At 70.5% G+C, this 25,090-nt stretch overlaps 12 pseudogenes; all 12 read right to left on the bottom strand.

The window, feature by feature from the left end:
* Positions 1-718: 718 nt before the first annotated feature.
* Positions 719-838, bottom strand: LOC148757714 (5S ribosomal RNA; annotated as a pseudogene).
* Positions 839-3,157: 2,319 nt separating this feature from the next.
* Positions 3,158-3,277, bottom strand: LOC148757713 (5S ribosomal RNA; annotated as a pseudogene).
* Positions 3,278-5,087: 1,810 nt separating this feature from the next.
* Positions 5,088-5,207, bottom strand: LOC148757712 (5S ribosomal RNA; annotated as a pseudogene).
* Positions 5,208-7,524: 2,317 nt separating this feature from the next.
* Positions 7,525-7,644, bottom strand: LOC148757711 (5S ribosomal RNA; annotated as a pseudogene).
* A 1,812-nt stretch (positions 7,645-9,456) lies between these two features.
* Positions 9,457-9,576, bottom strand: LOC148757710 (5S ribosomal RNA; annotated as a pseudogene).
* A 2,319-nt stretch (positions 9,577-11,895) lies between these two features.
* Positions 11,896-12,015, bottom strand: LOC148757709 (5S ribosomal RNA; annotated as a pseudogene).
* Positions 12,016-13,801: 1,786 nt separating this feature from the next.
* Positions 13,802-13,921, bottom strand: LOC148757708 (5S ribosomal RNA; annotated as a pseudogene).
* Positions 13,922-16,240: 2,319 nt separating this feature from the next.
* LOC148757707 (5S ribosomal RNA) lies at positions 16,241-16,360 on the bottom strand (annotated as a pseudogene).
* A 1,816-nt stretch (positions 16,361-18,176) lies between these two features.
* On the bottom strand, positions 18,177-18,296 carry LOC148757706 (5S ribosomal RNA; annotated as a pseudogene).
* A 2,319-nt stretch (positions 18,297-20,615) lies between these two features.
* On the bottom strand, positions 20,616-20,735 carry LOC148757705 (5S ribosomal RNA; annotated as a pseudogene).
* Positions 20,736-22,521: 1,786 nt separating this feature from the next.
* LOC148757704 (5S ribosomal RNA) lies at positions 22,522-22,641 on the bottom strand (annotated as a pseudogene).
* Positions 22,642-24,960: 2,319 nt separating this feature from the next.
* LOC148757703 (5S ribosomal RNA) lies at positions 24,961-25,080 on the bottom strand (annotated as a pseudogene).
* Positions 25,081-25,090: the final 10 nt, after the last annotated feature.

Raw genomic sequence — 25,090 nt, 5'->3', positions numbered from 1 at the left:
TGGAGGCAGGGAGAGCAGAGGAGGGAGATTGAGGGAGTGAGGCAATGGCGGCGGCGGGAGCGGGGGTGAGGGGAGCGCTGGCGGAGGGGGTGGGGAGCGCGGTGGTGGCGGCGGCGGCAGAAGCGTGGGCTGATCGCGAGCAGCGATGGCGGCGGAGGCGGCAGCGGCGGCGCGGGAGGGTTGCGAGGTCGGCGATGGAGGCGGCGGCAGCGTTGGGGGCTGTGTCGGCGAGCGCTGAGCGCGGGGAGGCGATGGCGCGGGCGGCGGCGGTAGCGGGGAAGAGGGAGGTGCTGGCGGCCGAAGAGGGGAGAGCAGAGGCGGGAGTTTGAAGGAGTACAGCGATGGCGGCGGCGAGGGCGGGGGCAGGGGTGAGGGCAGCGCCGGCGGGGGGTGTGGGGAGCGCGGTGATGGCTGCGGATTTGGCGGTGGCGGCGGGGGCGAGGGCAGCGCTGGCGGCGGTGGGGCGACCGCGGGTCGGCGAAGGGTTCGGGATGACGGCCTGCGGGACTGAAGAGGACTAAGAAGAGGGTGTGGGGGTTAGCCCTGGCCGACGGGCCTGATGTGCGACCGGGCATGCGAGCTTGTAGTGCCGGGCGGCTGACCCTCCTCTGGCCAGGGGGACCTTCGGCTGGCTGGGCGGCTGCAGAGGGGCAAGGGGCGGCAGGGGTTCGGAGGGAGCCATGCGGGGGGGGGGGGGGCGGCGGCGAAAAGGAGAGGCGAGCAAAAGCCTACAGGTATTCCCAGGCGGTCTCCCATCCAAGTACTAACCAGGCCCGACCCTGCTTAGCTTCCGAGATCAGAGGAGATCTGGCGCGTTCACGGTGGTATGGCCTTAGGCGCTGGGACCCGGCTCCCGGCACTGCAAGAGCCTGCTCCCGACCTGCCTGCTGAGCGCGCGCCATGCTGCTGGGCCGCTCGGGTGGCGAGCATGTCTGCCTGAGCGCCGCCCGCCCGCTCTCCGCCTCCTCCGGACGCCGCTGATGTGGGCGACGGGCTACTCCTGGCCCGCAGCGAGGCCCCTTCGCGCCCCCCAGTGGCTCCACGGGCCTCTGTCACTTCCCTGACTGTGACATATGTCTGGGCGCCCTGGCGTCCTGGGATTCCCCAGGCCCCGAACGGCTTTTACCACGCCCCCCCTACCCCAACCCCTCTCATCCCCCCCCCAGCCCCACAACCGCACACCCCCCTTGCTGCTGTGCTGTCCCCACCTCTCAGGGCCACCGAGGGGGTCGCAGGGTCCTCTCAGGCCCCTCCACCCTAGGGACGTGCAACCCAGGCCATGGCCCTGGCCGGCTCCACCCACTGGCCCAAAGCCAGGGAGAGCCACCCGCCACCAGGGGGCAGCACCTCCAGCCTGCCGCCACCCTTCGTCACACAGCCTTCTGTCTGGGCCCTCGCCCCTCGTCAGCGACCGGACCGGCGGCCCGCCCGATCTCCGGTCGCTTCACTGGCTACGCGTCACCTCTCCTGACCCAGGGAGGTGAGAGAGAGGATGAGAGAAGGCCAGAGATGGAGCAAGAGAGAAGCGGAGAGAGACAGACGGGGACTGTGGGGACAGACTCGCAGAGAGCAGTTTCCAGGCTCTGGGCCTCGCGCGGAGGGGTGCTGCGTGGGGGCTCCATGGTCATCAGCTGTGACCGCTTGGCCATCAGCTGTTGCCAGTTGGCCATTGGCCACCGGAGGGGCTGCGGAGGAATGCAAATTGCAGAGGGGCGCGGAATGCAGTTGGCCGGCTTGGTGGGTCGGTAGGTTGTGGGGTCTGTTGGTTGGCTGAGAATCGGCCGGCCGGCAGGTAGGGGATCGGGCGGCTCCGGCTTTGCCGTGTCTCCAAGCCAGCCGCCCGTGAGACATGGTGCTATGAGCCCCCTATCCTTGGCTCTGTTGGTGTTCCTTCTTGGCCTCGCCAACTCCTGCGTCTTTGTGCGGGCAGAGGGACTAGAGTCCCCGCAGGACAGGGACAGACAGACAGAACGGGAGGAGGAGTAAGAGGGAGCGAGATGGAAATATACACGTATATACACGTACATGTATGTATCTAGACATACAGAGAGACATGGCCAGAGACAGAGAGCGAGGGGGCTGGCACGCGCGGAGAGAGCTCCTGAGCCAGAGCCAGAGCCCAACTGGCATGTCACGGAGCCAGACAGACATGGGGTGGGGGAGGGTGGGAGGGACGCACAGGCGGGCACACGGACTGGGACAGACGCACTGAGGCTGTGTTGAAGTGGCAGCTTCTCCAACGGAGTGCGGTCGTGCCCGGGGCTGGGCTCCGCTAAGGAGGCATTGCCCTGGCGTTGGCAGTCACCATTGAAGCCCCCGGGGCGGGCCGCCAGGGTCTCCGGAGGGCCAGTGGGCTCTGAGCCCCGCCCAGGGACCTGCCCGAGGGAGGAGAGTGGCAGCCCCCAGGCACCCTTGTTGTGAGGGTTGTGTGCCTGCGTGCCTGCTCTTCCCTTGTGGTGGTCTTCCCTGGAGTCGATGGCGCGTTGTGCGTTGGGGTGCTGCTCCCGCCGTCCCCTGGTTTGTCCCGACTCTTTGTGCCCTGTGTGTCGGGGACACCGTGGCTGGCGGGAAGGGAGGGCTCCTGGCTCTTGTGGGAGACGGGAGGGGACGCGCGGGGGTGTGGGGCGAGGTGCCTGCCAGCGGAGACAGAAGACTCCGGTGGGGCGGGGCGGGTGGGCGTCCCGTTTGCCCGAGGACACGCCGATCCTGTGTGTCGGGTCCCAGGGGCAGGGGCAGGGAAGGGCGTCCCCTGGGCTCGGGCCGAGGTGCAAAGGACCGGCACGTCCTGGGATGGAGAGAGCCTGATGGATGCCTCCGCCGGCAGGCAGCCCTGGGCTTGGGCGTTGGGGGTTGCGGCAGCGGCAGTGTCGGGGAGCGAGAGGGAGCCCTGCGACGGCGGGGAGGCGGCGGCGAGCGAGACGCGGCTAACTGCGGCAGGCTGACGGCCTGCCTCGGCCAAGAGCACTAAGAAGAGGGAGTGGGGGGGAGCCCTGGCCGACGGTCCTGGTGTGCGACCGGGGATGCGAGCTTGTAGTGCCGGGCGGCTGACCCTCCTCTGGCCAGGGGGACCTTCGGCTGGCCGGGCGGCTGCAGAGAGGCAAGGGGCGGCAGGGGTTCGGAGGGAGCCACGCCGGGGCGGCGGCGCCAAACGAGAGGCGAGCAAAAGCCTACAGGTATTCCCAGGCGGTCTCCCATCCAAGTACTAACCAGGCCCCTCCCTGCTTAACTCCCCAGATCAGAGGAGATGGGGCGCGTTCAGGGTGGTATGGCCGTAGACGCTGGGACACGGCTCCCCGCGCCCCAAGAGCCTGCACCCGGCCTGCCTCGTGAACGCGCGCCATGCAGATGCTCAGCTCCGGTGGCGAGCATCGACACGCTGGCCGGCTCTGCCAGCACCGCGTCCCCGCTCAGTCCGGCTCCCCGCCTCCTCCGAATGCCCCTGGCGTGGGCGGCGGGCTACTCCTGGCCGGCAGCCAGGCCCCTTCGCGCCACCCGAGGCTCCGTGGGACACTGCCGCTTCCCTGAGGGTGCCAGAAGTCGTGGAACTCTGGCGTCCTGGGACTCCCCGGACCCAGACCGGCATACACACCGCCCCCCTACCGCCACCAGGTTTACCCCCAACCGCACCCCCAAGGCTGGTGGGGGCTTGCACCAGCAGGCAACCCTGGGCCTGGGAGTTGTGGGAGGACCCCCGCGGCGGCGGAGCGGGCGGCGGCGGCGGCGGCGGCGGCGGCGGGGGCGGGGGTGGGGGAGAGGGCAGCACTTGCGGCGGGAATGGGGAGCGCGGTGCTGGCGGCCGAGGGGGGTAGAGCAGAGCAGGGAGTTTGACGGAGTACGGCGATGGCGGCGGCGGGGGCGGGTGCTGCGGTGAGGGGAACGCTGGCGGAGGGCGTGGGGAGCGCGGTGATGGCGGCGGCGGCGGCGGCGGCGGCGGCGGCAGAAGCGGGGGCTGATCGCGAGCAGCGATGGCGGCCGCGGCGGGGGCGGCGGGGTCCGCGGAGGAGGCAGGGGTGGGTGGCGAGGTAGGCGATGGCAACCGCGTGGATGGCGACAGGTCGGCGATGGCGGTGGCGACAATGGGGGCTCTGACGGTGGGCGCTGGGGCACGGGGTTCGATGGCGGCGGCGGCGGGGGCGGGCGGGGGGAGGGCGTGAGGGCGGTGCTGACGGCGGAAGCCGGGAGAGCAGAGGCGGGAGATTGAGGGAGTATGGCGATGGCGGGGACGGTTGCGGGGGAGATGGCGGTGCTGGAGGCGGGGATGGGGAGCGCGGTGCTGGCGGCCGAGGGGGGGAGAGCCGAGGAGGGAGTTTGAGGGAGTACGTCGAAGGCGGCGTCGGGGGCGGGGGCGGGTGTGATGGCGGTGCTGGAGGCAGGGAGAGCAGAGGAGGGAGATTGAGGGAGTGAGGCAATGGCGGCGGCGGGAGCGGGGGTGAGGGGAGCGCTGGCGGAGGGGGTGGGGAGCGCGGTGGTGGCGGCGACGGCAGAAGCGTGGGCTGATCGCGAGCAGCGATGGCGGCGGAGGCGGCAGCGGCGGCGCGGGAGGGTTGCGAGGTCGGCGATGGAGGCGGCGGCAGCGTTGGGGGCTGTGTCGGCGAGCGCTGAGCGCGGGGAGGCGATGGCGCGGGCGGCGGCGGTAGCGGGGAAGAGGGAGGTGCTGGCGGCCGAAGAGGGGAGAGCAGAGGCGGGAGTTTGAAGGAGTACAGCGATGGCGGCGGCGAGGGCGGGGGCAGGGGTGAGGGCAGCGCCGGCGGGGGGTGTGGGGAGCGCGGTGATGGCTGCGGATTTGGCGGTGGCGGCGGGGGCGAGGGCAGCGCTGGCAGCGGTGGGGCGACCTCGGGTCGGCGAAGGGTTCGGGATGACGGCCTGCGGGACTGAAGAGGACTAAGAAGAGGGTGTGGGGGTTAGCCCTGGCCGACGGGCCTGGTGTGCGACCGGGGATGCGAGCTTGTAGTGCCGGGCGGCTGACACTCCTCTGGCCAGGGGGACCTTCGGCTGGCTGGGCGGCTGCAGAGGGGCAAGGGGAGGCAGGGGTTCGGGGGAGCCATGCGGGGGGGGGGGGGCGGGGGGCCGCGGCGAAAAGGAGAGGCGAGCAAAAGCCTACAGGTATTCCCAGGCGGTCTCCCATCCAAGTACTAACCAGGCCCGACCCTGCTTAGCTTCCGAGATCAGAGGAGATCTGGCGCGTTCACGGTGGTATGGCCTTAGGCGCTGGGACCCGGCTCCCGGCACTGCAAGAGCCTGCTCCCGACCTGCCTGCTGAGCGCGCGCCATGCTGCTGGGCCGCTCGGGTGGCGAGCATGTCTGCCTGAGCGCCGCCCGCCCGCTCTCCGCCTCCTCCGGACGCCGCTGATGTGGGCGACGGGCTACTCCTGGCCCGCAGCGAGGCCCCTTCGCGCCCCCCAGTGGCTCCACGGGCCTCTGTCACTTCCCTGACTGTGACATATGTCTGGGCGCCCTGGCGTCCTGGGATTCCCCAGGCCCCGAACGGCTTTTACCACGCCCCCCCACCCCAACCCCTCTCATCCCCCCCCCAGCCCCACAACCGCACACCCCCCTTGCTGCTGTGCTGTCCCCACCTCTCAGGGCCACCGAGGGGGTCGCAGGGTCCTCTCAGGCCCCTCCACCCTAGGGACGTGCAACCCAGGCCATGGCCCTGGCCGGCTCCACCCACTGGCCCAAAGCCAGGGAGAGCCACCCGCCACCAGGGGGCAGCACCTCCAGCCTGCCGCCACCCTTCGTCACACAGCCTTCTGTCTGGGCCCTCGCCCCTCGTCAGCGACCGGACCGGCGGCCCGCCCGATCTCCGGTCGCTTCACTGGCTACGCGTCACCTCTCCTGACCCAGGGAGGTGAGAGAGAGGATGAGAGAAGGCCAGAGACGGAGCAAGAGAGAAGCGGAGAGAGACAGACGGGGACTGTGGGGACAGACTCGCAGAGAGCAGTTTCCAGGCTCTGGGCCTCGCGCGGAGGGGTGCTGCGTGGGGGCTCCATGGTCATCAGCTGTGACCGCTTGGCCATCAGCTGTTGCCAGTTGGCCATTGGCCACCGGAGGGGCTGCGGAGGAATGCAAATTGCAGAGGGGCGCGGAATGCAGTTGGCCGGCTTGGTGGGTCGGTAGGTTGGGGGGTCTGTTGGTTGGCTGAGAATCGGCCGGCCGGCAGGTAGGGGATCGGGCGGCTCCGGCTTGCCGTGTCTCCAAGCCAGCCGCCCGTGAGACATGGTGCTATGAGCCCCCTATCCTTGGCTCTGTTGGTGTTCCTTCTTGGCCTCGCCAACTCCTGCGTCTTTGTGCGGGCAGAGGGACTAGAGTCCCCGCAGGACAGGGACAGACAGACAGAACGGGAGGAGGAGTAAGAGGGAGCGAGATGGAAATATACACGTATATACACGTACATGTATGTATCTAGACATACAGAGAGACATGGCCAGAGACAGAGAGCGAGGGGGCTGGCACGCGCGGAGAGAGCTCCTGAGCCAGAGCCAGAGCCCAACTGGCATGTCACGGAGCCAGACAGACATGGGGTGGGGGAGGGTGGGAGGGACGCACAGGCGGGCACACGGACTGGGACAGACGCACTGAGGCTGTGTTGAAGTGGCAGCTTCTCCAACGGAGTGCGGTCGTGCCCGGGGCTGGGCTCCGCTAAGGAGGCATTGCCCTGGCGTTGGCAGTCACCATTGAAGCCCCCGGGGCGGGCCGCCAGGGTCTGCGGAGGGCCAGTGGGCTCTGAGCCCCGCCCAGGGACCTGCCCGAGGGAGGAGAGTGGCAGCCCCCAGGCACCCTTGTTGTGAGGGTTGTGTGCCTGCGTGCCTGCTCTTCCCTTGTGGTGGTCTTCCCTGGAGTCGATGGCGCGTTGTGCGTTGGGGTGCTGCTCCCGCCGTCCCCTGGTTTGTCCCGACTCTTTGTGCCCTGTGTGTCGGGGACACCGTGGCTGGCGGGAAGGGAGGGCTCCTGGCTCTTGTGGGAGACGGGAGGGGACGCGCGGGGGTGTGGGGCGAGGTGCCTGCCAGCGGAGACAGAAGACTCCGGTGGGGCGGGGCGGGTGGGCGTCCCGTTTGCCCGAGGACACGCCGATCCTGTGTGTCGGGTCCCAGGGGCAGGGGCAGGGAAGGGCGTCCCCTGGGCTCGGGCCGAGGTGCAAAGGACCGGCACGTCCTGGGATGGAGAGAGCCTGATGGATGCCTCCGCCGGCAGGCAGCCCTGGGCTTGGGCGTTGGGGGTTGCGGCAGCGGCAGTGTCGGGGAGCGAGAGGGAGCCCTGCGACGGCGGGGAGGCGGCGGCGAGCGAGACGCGGCTAACTGCGGCAGGCTGACGGCCTGCCTCGGCCAAGAGCACTAAGAAGAGGGAGTGGGGGGGAGCCCTGGCCGACGGTCCTGGTGTGCGACCGGGGATGCGAGCTTGTAGTGCCGGGCGGCTGACCCTCCTCTGGCCAGGGGGACCTTCGGCTGGCCGGGCGGCTGCAGAGAGGCAAGGGGCGGCAGGGGTTCGGAGGGAGCCACGCCGGGGCGGCGGCGCCAAAGGAGAGGCGAGCAAAAGCCTACAGGTATTCCCAGGCGGTCTCCCATCCAAGTACTAACCAGGCCCCTCCCTGCTTAACTCCCCAGATCAGAGGAGATGGGGCGCGTTCAGGGTGGTATGGCCGTAGACGCTGGGACACGGCTCCCCGCGCCCCAAGAGCCTGCACCCGGCCTGCCTCGTGAACGCGCGCCATGCAGATGCTCAGCTCCGGTGGCGAGCATCGACACGCTGGCCGGCTCTGCCAGCACCGCGTCCCCGCTCAGTCCGGCTCCCCGCCTCCTCCGAATGCCCCTGGCGTGGGCGGCGGGCTACTCCTGGCCGGCAGCCAGGCCCCTTCGCGCCACCCGAGGCTCCGTGGGACACTGCCGCTTCCCTGAGGGTGCCAGAAGTCGTGGAACTCTGGCATCCTGGGACTCCCCGGACCCAGACCGGCATACACACCGCCCCCCTACCGCCACCAGGTTTACCCCCAACCGCACCCCCAAGGCTGGTGGGGGCTTGCACCAGCAGGCAACCCTGGGCCTGGGAGTTGTGGGAGGACCCCCGCGGCGGCGGAGCGGGCGGCGGCGGCGGCGGCGGCGGCGGGGGCGGGGGTGGGGGAGAGGGCAGCACTTGCGGCGGGAATGGGGAGCGCGGTGCTGGCGGCCGAGGGGGGTAGAGCAGAGCAGGGAGTTTGACGGAGTACGGCGATGGCGGCGGCGGGGGCGGGTGCTGGGGTGAGGGGAACGCTGGCGGAGGGCGTGGGGAGCGCGGTGATGGCGGCGGCGGCGGCGGCGGCGGCGGCGGCGGCGGCGGCGGCAGAAGCGGGGGCTGATCGCGAGCAGCGATGGCGGCCGCGGCGGGGGCGGCGGGGTCCGCGGAGGAGGCAGGGGTGGGTGGCGAGGTAGGCGATGGCAACCGCGTGGATGGCGACAGGTCGGCGATGGCGGTGGCGACAATGGGGGCTCTGACGGTGGGCGCTGGGGCACGGGGTTCGATGGCGGCGGCGGCGGGGGCGGGCGGGGGGAGGGCGTGAGGGCGGTGCTGACGGCGGAAGCCGGGAGAGCAGAGGCGGGAGATTGAGGGAGTATGGCGATGGCGGGGACGGTTGCGGGGGAGATGGCGGTGCTGGAGGCGGGGATGGGGAGCGCGGTGCTGGCGGCCGAGGGGGGGAGAGCCGAGGAGGGAGTTTGAGGGAGTACGTCGAAGGCGGCGTCGGGGGCGGGGGCGGGTGTGATGGCGGTGCTGGAGGCAGGGAGAGCAGAGGAGGGAGATTGAGGGAGTGAGGCAATGGCGGCGGCGGGAGCGGGGGTGAGGGGAGCGCTGGCGGAGGGGGTGGGGAGCGCGGTGGTGGCGGCGGCGGCAGAAGCGTGGGCTGATCGCGAGCAGCGATGGCGGCGGAGGCGGCAGCGGCGGCGCGGGAGGGTTGCGAGGTCGGCGATGGAGGCGGCGGCAGCGTTGGGGGCTGTGTCGGCGAGCGCTGAGCGCGGGGAGGCGATGGCGCGGGCGGCGGCGGTAGCGGGGAAGAGGGAGGTGCTGGCGGCCGAAGAGGGGAGAGCAGAGGCGGGAGTTTGAAGGAGTACAGCGATGGCGGCGGCGAGGGCGGGGGCAGGGGTGAGGGCAGCGCCGGCGGGGGGTGTGGGGAGCGCGGTGATGGCTGCGGATTTGGCGGTGGCGGCGGGGGCGAGGGCAGCGCTGGCGGCGGTGGGGCGACCGCGGGTCGGCGAAGGGTTCGGGATGACGACCTGCGGGACTGAAGAGGACTAAGAAGAGGGTGTGGGGGTTAGCCCTGGCCGACGGGCCTGATGTGCGACCGGGCATGCGAGCTTGTAGTGCCGGGCGGCTGACCCTCCTCTGGCCAGGGGGACCTTCGGCTGGCTGGGCGGCTGCAGAGGGGCAAGGGGCGGCAGGGGTTCGGAGGGAGCCATGCGGGGGGGGGGGGCGGCGGCGAAAAGGAGAGGCGAGCAAAAGCCTACAGGTATTCCCAGGCGGTCTCCCATCCAAGTACTAACCAGGCCCGACCCTGCTTAGCTTCCGAGATCAGAGGAGATCTGGCGCGTTCATGGTGGTATGGCCTTAGGCGCTGGGACCCGGCTCCCGGCACTGCAAGAGCCTGCTCCCGACCTGCCTGCTGAGCGCGCGCCATGCTGCTGGGCCGCTCGGGTGGCGAGCATGTCTGCCTGAGCGCCGCCCGCCCGCTCTCCGCCTCCTCCGGACGCCGCTGATGTGGGCGACGGGCTACTCCTGGCCCGCAGCGAGGCCCCTTCGCGCCCCCCAGTGGCTCCACGGGCCTCTGTCACTTCCCTGACTGTGACATATGTCTGGGCGCCCTGGCGTCCTGGGATTCCCCAGGCCCCGAACGGCTTTTACCACGCCCCCCCTACCCCAACCCCTCTCATCCCCCCCCCAGCCCCACAACCGCACACCCCCCTTGCTGCTGTGCTGTCCCCACCTCTCAGGGCCACCGAGGGGGTCGCAGGGTCCTCTCAGGCCCCTCCACCCTAGGGACGTGCAACCCAGGCCATGGCCCTGGCCGGCTCCACCCACTGGCCCAAAGCCAGGGAGAGCCACCCGCCACCAGGGGGCAGCACCTCCAGCCTGCCGCCACCCTTCGTCACACAGCCTTCTGTCTGGGCCCTCGCCCCTCGTCAGCGACCGGACCGGCGGCCCGCCCGATCTCCGGTCGCTTCACTGGCTACGCGTCACCTCTCCTGACCCAGGGAGGTGAGAGAGAGGATGAGAGAAGGCCAGAGATGGAGCAAGAGAGAAGCGGAGAGAGACAGACGGGGACTGTGGGGACAGACTCGCAGAGAGCAGTTTCCAGGCTCTGGGCCTCGCGCGGAGGGGTGCTGCGTGGGGGCTCCATGGTCATCAGCTGTGACCGCTTGGCCATCAGCTGTTGCCAGTTGGCCATTGGCCACCGGAGGGGCTGCGGAGGAATGCAAATTGCAGAGGGGCGCGGAATGCAGTTGGCCGGCTTGGTGGGTCGGTAGGTTGTGGGGTCTGTTGGTTGGCTGAGAATCGGCCGGCCGGCAGGTAGGGGATCGGGCGGCTCCGGCTTTGCCGTGTCTCCAAGCCAGCCGCCCGTGAGACATGGTGCTATGAGCCCCCTATCCTTGGCTCTGTTGGTGTTCCTTCTTGGCCTCGCCAACTCCTGCGTCTTTGTGCGGGCAGAGGGACTAGAGTCCCCGCAGGACAGGGACAGACAGACAGAACGGGAGGAGGAGTAAGAGGGAGCGAGATGGAAATATACACGTATATACACGTACATGTATGTATCTAGACATACAGAGAGACATGGCCAGAGACAGAGAGCGAGGGGGCTGGCACGCGCGGAGAGAGCTCCTGAGCCAGAGCCAGAGCCCAACTGGCATGTCACGGAGCCAGACAGACATGGGGTGGGGGAGGGTGGGAGGGACGCACAGGCGGGCACACGGACTGGGACAGACGCACTGAGGCTGTGTTGAAGTGGCAGCTTCTCCAACGGAGTGCGGTCGTGCCCGGGGCTGGGCTCCGCTAAGGAGGCATTGCCCTGGCGTTGGCAGTCACCATTGAAGCCCCCGGGGCGGGCCGCCAGGGTCTCCGGAGGGCCAGTGGGCTCTGAGCCCCGCCCAGGGACCTGCCCGAGGGAGGAGAGTGGCAGCCCCCAGGCACCCTTGTTGTGAGGGTTGTGTGCCTGCGTGCCTGCTCTTCCCTTGTGGTGGTCTTCCCTGGAGTCGATGGCGCGTTGTGCGTTGGGGTGCTGCTCCCGCCGTCCCCTGGTTTGTCCCGACTCTTTGTGCCCTGTGTGTCGGGGACACCGTGGCTGGCGGGAAGGGAGGGCTCCTGGCTCTTGTGGGAGACGGGAGGGGACGCGCGGGGGTGTGGGGCGAGGTGCCTGCCAGCGGAGACAGAAGACTCCGGTGGGGCGGGGCGGGTGGGCGTCCCGTTTGCCCCAGGACACGCCGATCCTGTGTGTCGGGTCCCAGGGGCAGGGGCAGGGAAGGGCGTCCCCTGGGCTCGGGCCGAGGTGCAAAGGACCGGCACGTCCTGGGATGGAGAGAGCCTGATGGATGCCTCCGCCGGCAGGCAGCCCTGGGCTTGGGCGTTGGGGGTTGCGGCAGCGGCAGTGTCGGGGAGCGAGAGGGAGCCCTGCGACGGCGGGGAGGCGGCGGCGAGCGAGACGCGGCTAACTGCGGCAGGCTGACGGCCTGCCTCGGCCAAGAGCACTAAGAAGAGGGAGTGGGGGGGAGCCCTGGCCGACGGTCCTGGTGTGCGACCGGGGATGCGAGCTTGTAGTGCCGGGCGGCTGACCCTCCTCTGGCCAGGGGGACCTTCGGCTGGCCGGGCGGCTGCAGAGAGGCAAGGGGCGGCAGGGGTTCGGAGGGAGCCACGCCGGGGCGGCGGCGCCAAAGGAGAGGCGAGCAAAAGCCTACAGGTATTCCCAGGCGGTCTCCCATCCAAGTACTAACCAGGCCCCTCCCTGCTTAACTCCCCAGATCAGAGGAGATGGGGCGCGTTCAGGGTGGTATGGCCGTAGACGCTGGGACACGGCTCCCCGCGCCCCAAGAGCCTGCACCCGGCCTGCCTCGTGAACGCGCGCCATGCAGATGCTCAGCTCCGGTGGCGAGCATCGACACGCTGGCCGGCTCTGCCAGCACCGCGTCCCCGCTCAGTCCGGCTCCCCGCCTCCTCCGAATGCCCCTGGCGTGGGCGGCGGGCTACTCCTGGCCGGCAGCCAGGCCCCTTCGCGCCACCCGAGGCTCCGTGGGACACTGCCGCTTCCCTGAGGGTGCCAGAAGTCGTGGAACTCTGGCGTCCTGGGACTCCCCGGACCCAGACCGGCATACACACCGCCCCCCTACCGCCACCAGGTTTACCCCCAACCGCACCCCCAAGGCTGGTGGGGGCTTGCACCAGCAGGCAACCCTGGGCCTGGGAGTTGTGGGAGGACCCCCGCGGCGGCGGAGCGGGCGGCGGCGGCGGCGGCGGCGGCGGGGGCGGGGGTGGGGGAGAGGGCAGCACTTGCGGCGGGAATGGGGAGCGCGGTGCTGGCGGCCGAGGGGGGTAGAGCAGAGCAGGGAGTTTGACGGAGTACGGCGATGGCGGCGGCGGGGGCGGGTGCTGCGGTGAGGGGAACGCTGGCGGAGGGCGTGGGGAGCGCGGTGATGGCGGCGGCGGCGGCGGCGGCGGCGGCAGAAGCGGGGGCTGATCGCGAGCAGCGATGGCGGCCGCGGCGGGGGCGGCGGGGTCCGCGGAGGAGGCAGGGGTGGGTGGCGAGGTAGGCGATGGCAACCGCGTGGATGGCGACAGGTCGGCGATGGCGGTGGCGACAATGGGGGCTCTGACGGTGGGCGCTGGGGCACGGGGTTCGATGGCGGCGGCGGCGGGGGCGGGCGGGGGGAGGGCGTGAGGGCGGTGCTGACGGCGGAAGCCGGGAGAGCAGAGGCGGGAGATTGAGGGAGTATGGCGATGGCGGGGACGGTTGCGGGGGAGATGGCGGTGCTGGAGGCGGGGATGGGGAGCGCGGTGCTGGCGGCCGAGGGGGGGAGAGCCGAGGAGGGAGTTTGAGGGAGTACGTCGAAGGCGGCGTCGGGGGCGGGGGCGGGTGTGATGGCGGTGCTGGAGGCAGGGAGAGCAGAGGAGGGAGATTGAGGGAGTGAGGCAATGGCGGCGGCGGGAGCGGGGGTGAGGGGAGCGCTGGCGGAGGGGGTGGGGAGCGCGGTGGTGGCGGCGACGGCAGAAGCGTGGGCTGATCGCGAGCAGCGATGGCGGCGGAGGCGGCAGCGGCGGCGCGGGAGGGTTGCGAGGTCGGCGATGGAGGCGGCGGCAGCGTTGGGGGCTGTGTCGGCGAGCGCTGAGCGCGGGGAGGCGATGGCGCGGGCAGCGGCGGTAGAGGGGAAGAGGGAGGTGCTGGCGGCCGAAGAGGGGAGAGCAGAGGCGGGAGTTTGAAGGAGTACAGCGATGGCGGCGGCGAGGGCGGGGGCAGGGGTGAGGGCAGCGCCGGCGGGGGGTGTGGGGAGCGCGGTGATGGCTGCGGATTTGGCGGTGGCGGCGGGGGCGAGGGCAGCGCTGGCGGCGGTGGGGCGACCGCGGGTCGGCGAAGGGTTCGGGATGACGGCCTGCGGGACTGAAGAGGACTAAGAAGAGGGTGTGGGGGTTAGCCCTGGCCGACGGGCCTGGTGTGCGACCGGGGATGCGAGCTTGTAGTGCCGGGCGGCTGACCCTCCTCTGGCCAGGGGGACCTTCGGCTGGCTGGGCGGCTGCAGAGGGGCAAGGGGAGGGAGGGAGCCATGCGGGGGGGGGGGCGGCGGCAAAAAGGAGAGGCGAGCAAAAGCCTACAGGTATTCCCAGGCGGTCTCCCATCCAAGTACTAACCAGGCCCGACCCTGCTTAGCTTCCGAGATCAGAGGAGATCTGGCGCGTTCACGGTGGTATGGCCTTAGGCGCTGGGACCCGGCTCCCGGCACTGCAAGAGCCTGCTCCCGACCTGCCTGCTGAGCGCGCGCCATGCTGCTGGGCCGCTCGGGTGGCGAGCATGTCTGCCTGAGCGCCGCCCGCCCGCTCTCCGCCTCCTCCGGACGCCGCTGATGTGGGCGACGGGCTACTCCTGGCCCGCAGCGAGGCCCCTTCGCGCCCCCCAGTGGCTCCACGGGCCTCTGTCACTTCCCTGACTGTGACATATGTCTGGGCGCCCTGGCGTCCTGGGATTCCCCAGGCCCCGAACGGCTTTTACCACGCCCCCCCTACCCCAACCCCTCTCATCCCCCCCCCAGCCCCACAACCGCACAGCCCCCTTGCTGCTGTGCTGTCCCCACCTCTCAGGGCCACCGAGGGGGTCGCAGGGTCCTCTCAGGCCCCTCCACCCTAGGGACGTGCAACCCAGGCCATGGCCCTGGCCGGCTCCACCCACTGGCCCAAAGCCAGGGAGAGCCACCCGCCACCAGGGGGCAGCACCTCCAGCCTGCCGCCACCCTTCGTCACACAGCCTTCTGTCTGGGCCCTCGCCCCTCGTCAGCGACCGGACCGGCGGCCCGCCCGATCTCCGGTCGCTTCACTGGCTACGCGTCACCTCTCCTGACCCAGGGAGGTGAGAGAGAGGATGAGAGAAGGCCAGAGACGGAGCAAGAGAGAAGCGGAGAGAGACAGACGGGGACTGTGGGGACAGACTCGCAGAGAGCAGTTTCCAGGCTCTGGGCCTCGCGCGGAGGGGTGCTGCGTGGGGGCTCCATGGTCATCAGCTGTGACCGCTTGGCCATCAGCTGTTGCCAGTTGGCCATTGGCCACCGGAGGGGCTGCGGAGGAATGCAAATTGCAGAGGGGCGCGGAATGCAGTTGGCCGGCTTGGTGGGTCGGTAGGTTGGGGGGTCTGTTGGTTGGCTGAGAATCGGCCGGCCGGCAGGTAGGGGATCGGGCGGCTCCGGCTTTGCCGTGTCTCCAAGCCAGCCGCCCGTGAGACATGGTGCTATGAGCCCCCTATCCTTGGCTCTGTTGGTGTTCCTTCTTGGCCTCGCCAACTCCTGCGTCTTTGTGCGGGCAGAGGGACTAGAGTCCCCGCAGGACAGGGACAGACAGACAGAACGGGAGGAGGAGTAAGAGGGAGCGAGATGGAAATATACACGTATATACACGTACATGTATGTATCTAGACATACAGAGAGACATGGCCAGAGACAGAGAGCGAGGGGGCTGGCACGCGCGGAGAGAGCTCCTGAGCCAGAGCCAGAGCCCAACTGGAATGTCACGGAGCCAGACAGACATGGGGTGGGGGAGGGTGGGAGGGACGCACAGGCGGGCACACGGACTGGGACAGACGCACTGAGGCTGTGTTGAAGTGGCAGCTTCTCCAACGGAGTGCGGTCGTGCCCGGGGCTGGGCTCCGCTCAGGAGGCATTGCCCTGGCGTTGGCAGTCACCATTGAAGCCCCCGGGGCGGGCCGCCAGGGTCTGCGGAGGGCCAGTGGGCTCTGAGCCCCGCCCAGGGACCTGCCCGAGGGAGGAGAGTGGCAGCCCCCAGGCACCCTTGTTGTGAGGGTCGTGTGCCTGCGTGCCTGCTCTTCCCTTGTGGTGGTCTTCCCTGGAGTCGATGGCGCGTTGTGCGTTGGGGTGCTGCTCCCGCCGTCCCCTGGTTTGTCCCGACTCTTTGTGCCCTGTGTGTCGGGGACACCGTGGCTGGCGGGAAGGGAGGGCTCCTGGCTCTTGTGGGAGACGGGAGGGGACGCGCGGGGGTGTGGGGCGAGGTGCCTGCCAGCGGAGACAGAAGACTCCGGTGGGGCGGGGCGGGTGGGCGTCCCGTTTGCCCGAGGACACGCCGATCCTGTGTGTCGGGTCCCAGGGGCAGGGGCAGGGAAGGGCGTCCCCTGGGCTCGGGCCGAGGTGCAAAGGACCGGCACGTCCTGGGATGGAGAGAGCCTGATGGATGCCTCCGCCGGCAGGCAGCCCTGGGCTTGGGCGTTGGGGGTTGCGGCAGCGGCAGTGTCGGGGAGCGAGAGGGAGCCCTGCGACGGCGGGGAGGCGGCGGCGAGCGAGACGCGGCTAACTGCGGCAGGCTGACGGCCTGCCTCGGCCAAGAGCACTAAGAAGAGGGAGTGGGGGGGAGCCCTGGCCGACGGTCCTGGTGTGCGACCGGGGATGCGAGCTTGTAGTGCCGGGCGGCTGACCCTCCTCTGGCCAGGGGGACCTTCGGCTGGCCGGGCGGCTGCAGAGAGGCAAGGGGCGGCAGGGGTTCGGAGGGAGCCACGCCGGGGCGGCGGCGCCAAAGGAGAGGCGAGCAAAAGCCTACAGGTATTCCCAGGCGGTCTCCCATCCAAGTACTAACCAGGCCCCTCCCTGCTTAACTCCCCAGATCAGAGGAGATGGGGCGCGTTCAGGGTGGTATGGCCGTAGACGCTGGGACACGGCTCCCCGCGCCCCAAGAGCCTGCACCCGGCCTGCCTCGTGAACGCGCGCCATGCAGATGCTCAGCTCCGGTGGCGAGCATCGACACGCTGGCCGGCTCTGCCAGCACCGCGTCCCCGCTCAGTCCGGCTCCCCGCCTCCTCCGAATGCCCCTGGCGTGGGCGGCGGGCTACTCCTGGCCGGCAGCCAGGCCCCTTCGCGCCACCCGAGGCTCCGTGGGACACTGCCGCTTCCCTGAGGGTGCCAGAAGTCGTGGAACTCTGGCGTCCTGGGACTCCCCGGACCCAGACCGGCATACACACCGCCCCCCTACCGCCACCAGGTTTACCCCCAACCGCACCCCCAAGGCTGGTGGGGGCTTGCACCAGCAGGCAACCCTGGGCCTGGGAGTTGTGGGAGGACCCCCGCGGCGGCGGAGCGGGCGGCGGCGGCGGCGGCGGCGGCGGCGGGGGCGGGGGTGGGGGAGAGGGCAGCACTTGCGGCGGGAATGGGGAGCGCGGTGCTGGCGGCCGAGGGGGGTAGAGCAGAGCAGGGAGTTTGACGGAGTACGGCGATGGCGGCGGCGGGGGCGGGTGCTGCGGTGAGGGGAACGCTGGCGGAGGGCGTGGGGAGCGCGGTGATGGCGGCGGCGGCGGCGGCGGCGGCGGCGGCGGCGGCAGAAGCGGGGGCTGATCGCGAGCAGCGATGGCGGCCGCGGCGGGGGCGGCGGGGTCCGCGGAGGAGGCAGGGGTGGGTGGCGAGGTAGGCGATGGCAACCGCGTGGATGGCGACAGGTCGGCGATGGCGGTGGCGACAATGGGGGCTCTGACGGTGGGCGCTGGGGCACGGGGTTCGATGGCGGCGGCGGCGGGGGCGGGCGGGGGGAGGGCGTGAGGGCGGTGCTGACGGCGGAAGCCGGGAGAGCAGAGGCGGGAGATTGAGGGAGTATGGCGATGGCGGGGACGGTTGCGGGGGAGATGGCGGTGCTGGAGGCGGGGATGGGGAGCGCGGTGCTGGCGGCCGAGGGGGGGAGAGCCGAGGAGGGAGTTTGAGGGAGTACGTCGAAGGCGGCGTCGGGGGCGGGGGCGGGTGTGATGGCGGTGCTGGAGGCAGGGAGAACAGAGGAGGGAGATTGAGGGAGTGAGGCAATGGCGGCGGCGGGAGCGGGGGTGAGGGGAGCGCTGGCGGAGGGGGTGGGGAGCGCGGTGGTGGCGGCGGCGGCAGAAGCGTGGGCTGATCGCGAGCAGCGATGGCGGCGGAGGCGGCAGCGGCGGCGCGGGAGGGTTGCGAGGTCGGCGATGGAGGCGGCGGCAGCGTTGGGGGCTGTGTCGGCGAGCGCTGAGCGCGGGGAGGCGATGGCGCGGGCGGCGGCGGTAGAGGGGAAGAGGGAGGTGCTGGCGGCCGAAGAGGGGAGAGCAGAGGCGGGAGTTTGAAGGAGTACAGCGATGGCGGCGGCGAGGGCGGGGGCAGGGGTGAGGGCAGCGCCGGCGGGGGGTGTGGGGAGCGCGGTGATGGCTGCGGATTTGGCGGTGGCGGCGGGGGCGAGGGCAGCGCTGGCGGCGGTGGGGCGACCGCGGGTCGGCGAAGGGTTCGGGATGACGGCCTGCGGGACTGAAGAGGACTAAGAAGAGGGTGTGGGGGTTAGCCCTGGCCGACGGGCCTGGTGTGCGACCGGGGATGCGAGCTTGTAGTGCCGGGCGGCTGACCCTCCTCTGGCCAGGGGGACCTTCGGCTGGCTGGGCGGCTGCAGAGGGGCAAGGGGAGGCAGGGGTTCGGAGGGAGCCATGCGGGGGGGGGGGGGGGGGGGCGGCGGCGAAAAGGAGAGGCGAGCAAAAGCCTACAGGTATTCCCAGGCGGTCTCCCATCCAAGTACTAACCAGGCCCGACCCTGCTTAGCTTCCGAGATCAGAGGAGATCTGGCGCGTTCACGGTGGTATGGCCTTAGGCGCTGGGACCCGGCTCCCGGCACTGCAAGAGCCTGCTCCCGACCTGCCTGCTGAGCGCGCGCCATGCTGCTGGGCCGCTCGGGTGGCGAGCATGTCTGCCTGAGCGCCGCCCGCCCGCTCTCCGCCTCCTCCGGACGCCGCTGATGTGGGCGACGGGCTACTCCTGGCCCGCAGCGAGGCCCCTTCGCGCCCCCCAGTGGCTCCACGGGCCTCTGTCACTTCCCTGACTGTGACATATGTCTGGGCGCCCTGGCGTCCTGGGATTCCCCAGGCCCCGAACGGCTTTTACCACGCCCCCCCTACCCCAACCCCTCTCATCCCCCCCCCAGCCCCACAACCGCACACCCCCCTTGCTGCTGTGCTGTCCCCACCTCTCAGGGCCACCGAGGGGGTCGCAGGGTCCTCTCAGGCCCCTCCACCCTAGGGACGTGCAACCCAGGCCATGGCCCTGGCCGGCTCCACCCACTGGCCCAAAGCCAGGGAGAGCCACCCGCCACCAGGGGGCAGCACCTCCAGCCTGCCGCCACCCTTCGTCACACAGCCTTCTGTCTGGGCCCTCGCCCCTCGTCAGCGACCGGACCGGCGGCCCGCCCGATCTCCGGTCGCTTCACTGGCTACGCGTCACCTCTCCTGACCCAGGGAGGTGAGAGAGAGGATGAGAGAAGGCCAGAGACGGAGCAAGAGAGAAGCGGAGAGAGACAGACGGGGACTGTGGGGACAGACTCGCAGAGAGCAGTTTCCAGGCTCTGGGCCTCGCGCGGAGGGGTGCTGCGTGGGGGCTCCATGGTCATCAGCTGTGACCGCTTGGCCATCAGCTGTTGCCAGTTGGCCATTGGCCACCGGAGGGGCTGCGGAGGAATGCAAATTGCAGAGGGGCGCGGAATGCAGTTGGCCGGCTTGGTGGGTCGGTAGGTTGGGGGGTCTGTTGGTTGGCTGAGAATCGGCCGGCCGGCAGGTAGGGGATCGGGCGGCTCCGGCTTTGCCGTGTCTCCAAGCCAGCCGCCCGTGAGACATGGTGCTATGAGCCCCCTATCCTTGGCTCTGTTGGTGTTCCTTCTTGGCCTCGCCAACTCCTGCGTCTTTGTGCGGGCAGAGGGACTAGAGTCCCCGCAGGACAGGGACAGACAGACAGAACGGGAGGAGGAGTAAGAGGGAGCGAGATGGAAATATACACGTATATACACGTACATGTATGTATCTAGACATACAGAGAGACATGGCCAGAGACAGAGAGCGAGGGGGCTGGCACGCGCGGAGAGAGCTCCTGAGCCAGAGCCAGAGCCCAACTGGCATGTCACGGAGCCAGACAGACATGGGGTGGGGGAGGGTGGGAGGGACGCACAGGCGGGCACACGGACTGGGACAGACGCACTGAGGCTGTGTTGAAGTGGCAGCTTCTCCAACGGAGTGCGGTCGTGCCCGGGGCTGGGCTCCGCTAAGGAGGCATTGCCCTGGCGTTGGCAGTCACCATTGCAGCCCCCGGGGCGGGCCGCCAGGGTCTCCGGAGGGCCAGTGGGCTCTGAGCCCCGCCCAGGGACCTGCCCGAGGGAGGAGAGTGGCAGCCCCCAGGCACCCTTGTTGTGAGGGTTGTGTGCCTGCGTGCCTGCTCTTCCCTTGTGGTGGTCTTCCCTGGAGTCGATGGCGCGTTGTGCGTTGGGGTGCTGCTCCCGCCGTCCCCTGGTTTGTCCCGACTCTTTGTGCCCTGTGTGTCGGGGACACCGTGGCTGGCGGGAAGGGAGGGCTCCTGGCTCTTGTGGGAGACGGGAGGGGACGCGCGGGGGTGTGGGGCGAGGTGCCTGCCAGCGGAGACAGAAGACTCCGGTGGGGCGGGGCGGGTGGGCGTCCCGTTTGCCCCAGGACACGCCGATCCTGTGTGTCGGGTCCCAGGGGCAGGGGCAGGGAAGGGCGTCCCCTGGGCTCGGGCCGAGGTGCAAAGGACCGGCACGTCCTGGGATGGAGAGAGCCTGATGGATGCCTCCGCCGGCAGGCAGCCCTGGGCTTGGGCGTTGGGGGTTGCGGCAGCGGCAGTGTCGGGGAGCGAGAGGGAGCCCTGCGACGGCGGGGAGGCGGCGGCGAGCGAGACGCGGCTAACTGCGGCAGGCTGACGGCCTGCCTCGGCCAAGAGCACTAAGAAGAGGGAGTGGGGGGGAGCCCTGGCCGACGGTCCTGGTGTGCGACCGGGGATGCGAGCTTGTAGTGCCGGGCGGCTGACCCTCCTCTGGCCAGGGGGACCTTCGGCTGGCCGGGCGGCTGCAGAGAGGCAAGGGGCGGCAGGGGTTCGGAGGGAGCCACGCCGGGGCGGCGGCGCCAAAGGAGAGGCGAGCAAAAGCCTACAGGTATTCCCAGGCGGTCTCCCATCCAAGTACTAACCAGGCCCCTCCCTGCTTAACTCCCCAGATCAGAGGAGATGGGGCGCGTTCAGGGTGGTATGGCCGTAGACGCTGGGACACGGCTCCCCGCGCCCCAAGAGCCTGCACCCGGCCTGCCTCGTGAACGCGCGCCATGCAGATGCTCAGCTCCGGTGGCGAGCATCGACACGCTGGCCGGCTCTGCCAGCACCGCGTCCCCGCTCAGTCCGGCTCCCCGCCTCCTCCGAATGCCCCTGGCGTGGGCGGCGGGCTACTCCTGGCCGGCAGCCAGGCCCCTTCGCGCCACCCGAGGCTCCGTGGGACACTGCCGCTTCCCTGAGGGTGCCAGAAGTCGTGGAACTCTGGCGTCCTGGGACTCCCCGGACCCAGACCGGCATACACACCGCCCCCCTACCGCCACCAGGTTTACCCCCAACCGCACCCCCAAGGCTGGTGGGGGCTTGCACCAGCAGGCAACCCTGGGCCTGGGAGTTGTGGGAGGACCCCCGCGGCGGCGGAGCGGGCGGCGGCGGCGGCGGCGGCGGCGGGGGCGGGGGTGGGGGAGAGGGCAGCACTTGCGGCGGGAATGGGGAGCGCGGTGCTGGCGGCCGAGGGGGGTAGAGCAGAGCAGGGAGTTTGACGGAGTACGGCGATGGCGGCGGCGGGGGCGGGTGCTGCGGTGAGGGGAACGCTGGCGGAGGGCGTGGGGAGCGCGGTGATGGCGGCGGCGGCGGCGGCGGCGGCGGCAGAAGCGGGGGCTGATCGCGAGCAGCGATGGCGGCCGCGGCGGGGGCGGCGGGGTCCGCGGAGGAGGCAGGGGTGGGTGGCGAGGTAGGCGATGGCAACCGCGTGGATGGCGACAGGTCGGCGATGGCGGTGGCGACAATGGGGGCTCTGACGGTGGGCGCTGGGGCACGGGGTTCGATGGCGGCGGCGGCGGGGGCGGGCGGGGGGAGGGCGTGAGGGCGGTGCTGACGGCGGAAGCCGGGAGAGCAGAGGCGGGAGATTGAGGGAGTATGGCGATGGCGGGGACGGTTGCGGGGGAGATGGCGGTGCTGGAGGCGGGGATGGGGAGCGCGGTGCTGGCGGCCGAGGGGGGGAGAGCCGAGGAGGGAGTTTGAGGGAGTACGTCGAAGGCGGCGTCGGGGGCGGGGGCGGGTGTGATGGCGGTGCTGGAGGCAGGGAGAGCAGAGGAGGGAGATTGAGGGAGTGAGGCAATGGCGGCGGCGGGAGCGGGGGTGAGGGGAGCGCTGGCGGAGGGGGTGGGGAGCGCGGTGGTGGCGGCGACGGCAGAAGCGTGGGCTGATCGCGAGCAGCGATGGCGGCGGAGGCGGCAGCGGCGGCGCGGGAGGGTTGCGAGGTCGGCGATGGAGGCGGCGGCAGCGTTGGGGGCTGTGTCGGCGAGCGCTGAGCGCGGGGAGGCGATGGCGCGGGCAGCGGCGGTAGAGGGGAAGAGGGAGGTGCTGGCGGCCGAAGAGGGGAGAGCAGAGGCGGGAGTTTGAAGGAGTACAGCGATGGCGGCGGCGAGGGCGGGGGCAGGGGTGAGGGCAGCGCCGGCGGGGGGTGTGGGGAGCGCGGTGATGGCTGCGGATTTGGCGGTGGCGGCGGGGGCGAGGGCAGCGCTGGCGGCGGTGGGGCGACCGCGGGTCGGCGAAGGGTTCGGGATGACGGCCTGCGGGACTGAAGAGGACTAAGAAGAGGGTGTGGGGGTTAGCCCTGGCCGACGGGCCTGGTGTGCGACCGGGGATGCGAGCTTGTAGTGCCGGGCGGCTGACCCTCCTCTGGCCAGGGGGACCTTCGGCTGGCTGGGCGGCTGCAGAGGGGCAAGGGGAGGGAGGGAGCCATGCGGGGGGGGGGGCGGCGGCAAAAAGGAGAGGCGAGCAAAAGCCTACAGGTATTCCCAGGCGGTCTCCCATCCAAGTACTAACCAGGCCCGACCCTGCTTAGCTTCCGAGATCAGAGGAGATCTGGCGCGTTCACGGTGGTATGGCCTTAGGCGCTGGGACCCGGCTCCCGGCACTGCAAGAGCCTGCTCCCGACCTGCCTGCTGAGCGCGCGCCATGCTGCTGGGCCGCTCGGGTGGCGAGCATGTCTGCCTGAGCGCCGCCCGCCCGCTCTCCGCCTCCTCCGGACGCCGCTGATGTGGGCGACGGGCTACTCCTGGCCCGCAGCGAGGCCCCTTCGCGCCCCCCAGTGGCTCCACGGGCCTCTGTCACTTCCCTGACTGTGACATATGTCTGGGCGCCCTGGCGTCCTGGGATTCCCCAGGCCCCGAACGGCTTTTACCACGCCCCCCCTACCCCAACCCCTCTCATCCCCCCCCCAGCCCCACAACCGCACAGCCCCCTTGCTGCTGTGCTGTCCCCACCTCTCAGGGCCACCGAGGGGGTCGCAGGGTCCTCTCAGGCCCCTCCACCCTAGGGACGTGCAACCCAGGCCATGGCCCTGGCCGGCTCCACCCACTGGCCCAAAGCCAGGGAGAGCCACCCGCCACCAGGGGGCAGCACCTCCAGCCTGCCGCCACCCTTCGTCACACAGCCTTCTGTCTGGGCCCTCGCCCCTCGTCAGCGACCGGACCGGCGGCCCGCCCGATCTCCGGTCGCTTCACTGGCTACGCGTCACCTCTCCTGACCCAGGGAGGTGAGAGAGAGGATGAGAGAAGGCCAGAGACGGAGCAAGAGAGAAGCGGAGAGAGACAGACGGGGACTGTGGGGACAGACTCGCAGAGAGCAGTTTCCAGGCTCTGGGCCTCGCGCGGAGGGGTGCTGCGTGGGGGCTCCATGGTCATCAGCTGTGACCGCTTGGCCATCAGCTGTTGCCAGTTGGCCATTGGCCACCGGAGGGGCTGCGGAGGAATGCAAATTGCAGAGGGGCGCGGAATGCAGTTGGCCGGCTTGGTGGGTCGGTAGGTTGGGGGGTCTGTTGGTTGGCTGAGAATCGGCCGGCCGGCAGGTAGGGGATCGGGCGGCTCCGGCTTTGCCGTGTCTCCAAGCCAGCCGCCCGTGAGACATGGTGCTATGAGCCCCCTATCCTTGGCTCTGTTGGTGTTCCTTCTTGGCCTCGCCAACTCCTGCGTCTTTGTGCGGGCAGAGGGACTAGAGTCCCCGCAGGACAGGGACAGACAGACAGAACGGGAGGAGGAGTAAGAGGGAGCGAGATGGAAATATACACGTATATACACGTACATGTATGTATCTAGACATACAGAGAGACATGGCCAGAGACAGAGAGCGAGGGGGCTGGCACGCGCGGAGAGAGCTCCTGAGCCAGAGCCAGAGCCCAACTGGAATGTCACGGAGCCAGACAGACATGGGGTGGGGGAGGGTGGGAGGGACGCACAGGCGGGCACACGGACTGGGACAGACGCACTGAGGCTGTGTTGAAGTGGCAGCTTCTCCAACGGAGTGCGGTCGTGCCCGGGGCTGGGCTCCGCTCAGGAGGCATTGCCCTGGCGTTGGCAGTCACCATTGAAGCCCCCGGGGCGGGCCGCCAGGGTCTGCGGAGGGCCAGTGGGCTCTGAGCCCCGCCCAGGGACCTGCCCGAGGGAGGAGAGTGGCAGCCCCCAGGCACCCTTGTTGTGAGGGTCGTGTGCCTGCGTGCCTGCTCTTCCCTTGTGGTGGTCTTCCCTGGAGTCGATGGCGCGTTGTGCGTTGGGGTGCTGCTCCCGCCGTCCCCTGGTTTGTCCCGACTCTTTGTGCCCTGTGTGTCGGGGACACCGTGGCTGGCGGGAAGGGAGGGCTCCTGGCTCTTGTGGGAGACGGGAGGGGACGCGCGGGGGTGTGGGGCGAGGTGCCTGCCAGCGGAGACAGAAGACTCCGGTGGGGCGGGGCGGGTGGGCGTCCCGTTTGCCCGAGGACACGCCGATCCTGTGTGTCGGGTCCCAGGGGCAGGGGCAGGGAAGGGCGTCCCCTGGGCTCGGGCCGAGGTGCAAAGGACCGGCACGTCCTGGGATGGAGAGAGCCTGATGGATGCCTCCGCCGGCAGGCAGCCCTGGGCTTGGGCGTTGGGGGTTGCGGCAGCGGCAGTGTCGGGGAGCGAGAGGGAGCCCTGCGACGGCGGGGAGGCGGCGGCGAGCGAGACGCGGCTAACTGCGGCAGGCTGACGGCCTGCCTCGGCCAAGAGCACTAAGAAGAGGGAGTGGGGGGGAGCCCTGGCCGACGGTCCTGGTGTGCGACCGGGGATGCGAGCTTGTAGTGCCGGGCGGCTGACCCTCCTCTGGCCAGGGGGACCTTCGGCTGGCCGGGCGGCTGCAGAGAGGCAAGGGGCGGCAGGGGTTCGGAGGGAGCCACGCCGGGGCGGCGGCGCCAAAGGAGAGGCGAGCAAAAGCCTACAGGTATTCCCAGGCGGTCTCCCATCCAAGTACTAACCAGGCCCCTCCCTGCTTAACTCCCCAGATCAGAGGAGATGGGGCGCGTTCAGGGTGGTATGGCCGTAGACGCTGGGACAC

The sequence above is a fragment of the Rhinolophus sinicus genome, chromosome 7, assembly GCF_057876585.1.
Source record: "Rhinolophus sinicus isolate RSI-liver-muscle chromosome 7, RSI-T2T, whole genome shotgun sequence".
Lineage (NCBI taxonomy): Eukaryota > Metazoa > Chordata > Mammalia > Chiroptera > Rhinolophidae > Rhinolophus > Rhinolophus sinicus.
The sequence above is the reverse complement of the archived record's forward strand: the minus strand, read 5'-3'. Positions and strand labels throughout refer to the sequence as shown.